We start from the raw sequence: 5,769 nt of genomic DNA, 5'->3' as shown, positions 1-5,769 counted from the left end.
TTCTTGGTGAAATCAAGCTAAGGACCAAGTAGTGAAGCTGGGAATCTTTGGAGTTAGAAGCATGGGGCTTAAGGACCAAATTCAGAGACTAAGTTTAGCAAGGGTAAGCTTTAAATTACAAGGTTTTAGCTTGAAGTTTCTGCCGGTTTTTAGAATATGCATGTAGTTGGGTGAAGGATTGATTTTGGGTTTTATGAGGTTTTTGGTTTAAGTTCTTGTTAGGTTTTGCTGCTGTGATTATCTTAAGACTTCTGTGATTAATGTTTGGATTGTTAGGTTGAATTTTAAGGATGATTGGTTGGGTTTTAGAAGAGAAAATGGAGGATTTTTCTGGGTTCAAAGGGTCGGACCGCGACATTGTTCTTGCTGAGCTGTGGCCCTCCGAAGCATTTGGGTGGCTTGGAAGAAGGGCGGGCCGCGGCATGCCTTAGCTAGGGCCGCAGCGCGCATGCCCTGTTTTGGGTGTGCTCTCGGGTTTGGGGGTGGGCCGCAGCTCTTAGTGCCATTTTGTGCTTTTAAGTGTGTTTAGGCTTGGGAACTCAAAGGTTAAGGCTCGGGATGGATTTTATCACCCGGATTGATAGAATTCAAGGTCCTGGAGACTAGAGTTATCGTTCAAAGTTATTTAATGGATTAGAACTTGATGGATGAATATTGTAATGTGTTGTGACTAGGGTTTAGGCGAGGCTCAAGTTAAGGGACTGTGCTCAGGATATCGGTGCTCGGAAAGCTTAGGATGCAGGTAAGAAAACCACTGTTCCCATAGAGCTTGTATGCAGGGCTGAGCCCAATATGTTTGATTTGCAGGGCGTAGCCCTTTGATTGAATTTGTTAGTGTTCAGTATATGTTTATTATGCTATGAATGCAATTGTGTAAATGTTCGGCAAGAGCCGGGAACGGCGCAGGCCGAGGTCGGCAGGGGCCGGGAACGGCGTTGGGCACGTTGAGTGCAAGGCCGAGTGCAGCAAGGGGCTGGGAGTAGCGTTGAGCACGTGGAGAGCGAGTTGCCAGAGCAAGACCCTAAAGGATACTTGGGATATCCTCACGGTGTGGACCACAAACTGAGGCCTGGTAAAGCGCGTGGGACGGCTTGGCCGTATGTGTTTAGCCTATTGATGGCCTATTTATATGCTATGTGTTTGTTACGCATATGTTTTTGCTTGTGAGGGTTTTCTTGCTAGGCTTCGGCTCACAGGTGCTCTGTGGTGCAAGTAAGGACAAGGGGAAGATCGACCAACCATGTGTACAGAGAGCGTGAAGCGACACGTGGTTTTTTTGCCTGGCTGCCACAGCCAGTGATTTTTTTGAAGATGGTTGTGTTAAAACCTAGATTTTGTCGTCTAGTCGACTTTCTTTATATTTATATGTTGTAAATATTTCTGAACAGTGTTTTGGGATCCTAAGTGTCAAACACTTTATGATTTTCAGTAAATGGAATTCTTTTCAAAGTTTATAACTCTGTTTATGATTTAATTACACTTTTTGACCTAAAATCTCGATTAGCGGGCTGAAAGCACATTTTAAACTCACTTAGTAACGGCTCTAAGGCAGTAGGGCGTTACAACTTGGTATCAGAGCGAGCCAAGGTTTATGGTTCTGGAGATTGACCGAACATGTACGCTCGCTGTCAGTGACAAGCTCGACTCAGGGTTGGTTAGTATGATTGATTAATATGCTTGAATATGTGCTTGAATGCCCTGTTTGCCTGCTTATTTCATATAGAGTATGACGAATGAGTTAACATATGCATGATGTCGGGGCATGGCCCGTTGTGTGTTATATGTTATCTGTATGTTATGTGAATTACAGCCTATGGATGGCTTATGTGTTTGGGAGGTGGTTTTGGATGTTGTTATCATGCCTGATGAGCGGCGTCGTTGGTTGCAGGCATATTTGTTGAGATGCCTCGACAATCATCTAGACTCCGCAGTAGTAGGTCCGAGGATGACAACCAGGGTTAGGACCCTCCACCTGCCCCACAGAATTGGCAAGAGATGTTTGCCGAGATGGAAGCAAGACTGCAACGAACAGAGGAAGAGCTTCGACAGTTGAGGCAGCAGGCCTCACCTCAGGTCACTGGGCTGCCAGTTCAGCAGGTCGTGGCGCTAGTGCCGGTTCAATCTGCTGTGGAGAATAAGTGGGAACCTTTGTACGAGAGGTTCAGGAAACAGCATCCTCCCACCTTCGAGGGTGGACCAGACCCACTGCGGGCAGAGCAGTGGATGAATATGATTTCCTCAATTCTAGATTTTATGAGGGTTCAGGGAAATGAGAGGGTAGCTTGTGCTAGCTACATGTTTAGAGAGGATGCCCGCATTTGGTGGGACGTGGTAGTTTAGAGAAGGAACGTATCAGTTATGACTTGGGAAGAGTTCAGAAACTTATTTAATGAGAAGTATTACAGTGTGGCAGTTCGAGTTGCAAAGGTTGACGAGTTCATCAACCTAACTCAGAATCAGTTGACCGTGACTGAGTATGCTTTGAGATTTGATAGATTAGCGAAGTTTGCGTCAGATTTAGTGCCGACTGATGCGGCAAGAAGAGACAGGTTTGTGCAGGGGTTGAATGTTATGATCGCCCGTGATGTGAATATTACTTTGGATCCAGAGACTACGACTTATGCTCAGGTAGTGGACAAGGCCCTTACAGCTGAGCCGCGGTGCAGACGTCGACACCAGGGTGAGTGCAGGATTAGAGCCTGCTTTGTCTGTGGGAGTGCTAGTCATCTAAGGAGGGACTGCCCTCAAGTCAAGAAAGAGGAGCTGAAGCAAAGTGACAGTCTTGCTCCTGCCAGGGTATTTACCTTGACACAGACTGAGGTCAGATCTCTAGTGTTGGTTCTTTGTATAGTGCATTGTTTGATTCAGGGGCTACCCATTCATTTGTATCTGCTAGAGTGATAGACCAGCTCTGTATACCTAGCGGTGTGTATGCTAGGGGATTTCAGACTTTGTTGCCAACAGGAGCAATGGTAGTCTCTAGGAAATGGATTAGAGCATTGCCAGTAGAGATAGATGGTAGGGAATTGTCTGTTGATTTGATTGAGTTAGAGATGGACGACTTTGATATGATTCTAGGGATGGATTGGTTATCGAAATATGGGGCAACGATTGACTGCAAGCGCAGGATGGTGACTTTTGAACCGGAAGGGGAGGTACCCTTTGTGTTTGTGGGGACGGTTAGTGAACCGCGAGTACCAATGATTTCAGCATTGAAGGTTAGAGACCTGATGTAGGAAGGTTGCATAGGATTCCTAGTGAGCGTTGTGGATACCTCTAGGGTGGTGTCGGTTGGACCGGGTGAGACTAGATTAGTGTGTGAGTTTCCGGACTTGTTTCCGGCGGATTTGTCAGGGTTGCCGCCGCAGCAGGAGATTGACTTTGTTATAGAGTTGGTACCAAGAGCGGAGCCAGTATTTAGGACACCTTACAGAATGGCTCCAGCGGAGTTAAAGGAATTGAAGATTCAGTTGCAAGAGTTACTTGATTTGGGGTTCATCAGACCGAGTTTCTCGCGCATGGGGTGCTCCGGTGTTGTTTGTAAAGAAGAAAGATGGATCTCTTAGCATGTGTATTGATTACAGGGAGTTGAATAAGTTAACCATTAAAAACAAGTATCCACTGCCTAGGATCGATAATTTATTTGATCAGTTACAAGGAAGAACAGTGTTTTCCAAGATAGACCTCCGATCAGGTTATCATCAGTTGAGGATTAAAGAGGAGGACATACCAAAGACCACTTTCCGAACGAGGTATGGACACTATGAATTCATGGTTATGTCCTTTGGATTAACCAATGCCCCAGTAGCCTTTATGGACATGATGAATAGGGTTTTCAAGGATTATTTGGATAAGTTTGTGATCGTGTTCATTGATGACATCTTGGTGTATTCTCAGTCAGAGACATAGCACGAGCAGCATCTGCGGCTGGTTCTACAGCGGTTGAGGGAGCATAAGCTATATGCTAAGTTTAGTAAGTGTGAGTTCTGGTTACCACAAGTTACATTTCTGGGCCATATCGTTAGTAAGGATGGGATTCTGGTTTATCCAAGTAAGATTGAGGCAGTAAGAGATTGGCCTAGACCGAGCAGTGTTCCTGAAGTAAGAAGCTTTCTGGGTTTAGCAGGGTATTATCGGCGGTTTGTTAAGAGGATCAAGGAGGCGAAGTGGACAAGCTCCCCTACAATGGGTTTATCCGAGAAGCCCAATATCCCATGTGGCTAACCAATCATGTCCTCGTGCCAAAGCCAAATTGCACTTGGAGGACATGTATCGATTTCTCAGACCTTAGCAAGGCATGTTCGAAGGACTACTCTCCGCTCCCCAAAATAGACCAGATGGTCGATGCCACCTCTTTTTATGAGTTGTTGTCATTTATGGACACATATTGAGGATATAACCAGATATCCATGCACATTTCCGAACAAGAGCACACTAGCTTTTGAACCGACCAAGGTGTCTATTGTTACGTCGTGATGCCTTTCAGGTAGAAAAACAATGGCACAACCTACCAAAGGCTGGTTAATAAGATGTTCAAAAACCAATTAGGTCAAAACATGGCGGTCTATGTGGACGATATGCTAGTCAAGTCCAAGACCGCCCCAGATCACGTAGGCGATCTGACTAAGGTCTTCGTGGTGCTCCACCGGTTCGGGATGAAGCTCAACCCCAAAAGTGCACATTTGAGGTAGCCTCTAGCAAGTTCCTAGGCTTCATCGTAAGCGCCCGGGGGATTAAGGCGAACCACGAGAAAATCAGGGCTTTAATCAAAATTCCCTTTCCCCAGAAGCATAAAGATGTTCAAAGTCTGACAAGAAGGATCGCAGCTTTGAGCTGTTTTGTCTCCAAGGCAATGGATAAGTGCATCCCTTTCTTCAATGTTCTCTGAGGAAGTCAAAGGTTTGAATGGACAGAAGAGTGCAAACAAGCATTCCAACAGCTCAAAGCGCACATGGCAAACCCTTTGATCCTATCTGTAATGCCCTACTACCCAGGGACCATTACGCTATGCATTTTAAACAGTGCTAAACTCGCTAAATGAGTCATTTGGCCATAATCGTGTAACTAAGTGTGATTAAAGATTTAGGGTTAAAAATTTTAGGATCCCAAAATATACTTTAAAGGGTAATTACAATAAAAGAGTTACAACTAGCCGACCTAAGCGGCAAAATACTGTTTAACCCTAGTTCCTCTTTAAACCCTCGACCGTGGTGGTCGAGCAATTGCATATGCACACATCGTCACCTAATCTCATCAACTCAATGATGGTCCAACTTTTTGTTGCCTTTACCTGCACCACATAGCACCTGTGGGCTGAGGCTCAGCAAGAAAACTCAACATGCTCATAAAAAGATACTAACATGTCACTAAATGATAATAAGCATATCTAGTAGCAATAGCCATATTCATGCATGCAGGAAAATCCAAATAAATGATTATGGGGCCCTGCGCCCTGTATAGATGACAGTCAAGTTAATCTGGGAATATGCTCCCTGAATAGATGACTGTCCAAGTGTGAGACTTTTTCGCAGTTTCTTCAAGATATTCAAGAGCATTGTCTGGCTCTTTTTCGAGGAATTCACCATTGCATAGAATTTCTACAAATTGGCGCTCACGACTTGTGAGGCCTTCATAGAAGTAACTGGCCAAGCGCCAGTTCTCATAGCCATGGTGCGGGCACTGATTTAACAGATCTTTGAATCTTTCCCAGACTTGATAGAACGTTTCATTGTCTTTTTGGGAAAATGTCGAAATCTGTCATTTTAGATT

At 44.9% G+C, this 5,769-nt stretch overlaps 1 non-coding gene across 1 annotated transcript; it reads left to right on the top strand.

The window, feature by feature from the left end:
* Positions 1-5,662: 5,662 nt before the first annotated feature.
* On the top strand, positions 5,663-5,769 carry LOC133820795 (small nucleolar RNA R71). The gene has a single exon (XR_009887195.1). It is a non-coding gene; the product is annotated as a small nucleolar RNA R71 (small nucleolar RNA).

This window comes from Humulus lupulus, chromosome 2, assembly GCF_963169125.1.
Source record: "Humulus lupulus chromosome 2, drHumLupu1.1, whole genome shotgun sequence".
Classification (NCBI taxonomy): Eukaryota; Viridiplantae; Streptophyta; class Magnoliopsida; order Rosales; family Cannabaceae; genus Humulus; species Humulus lupulus.
Note: the sequence above shows the minus strand (reverse complement) of the source record. Positions and strands in the feature narration are given on the sequence as shown.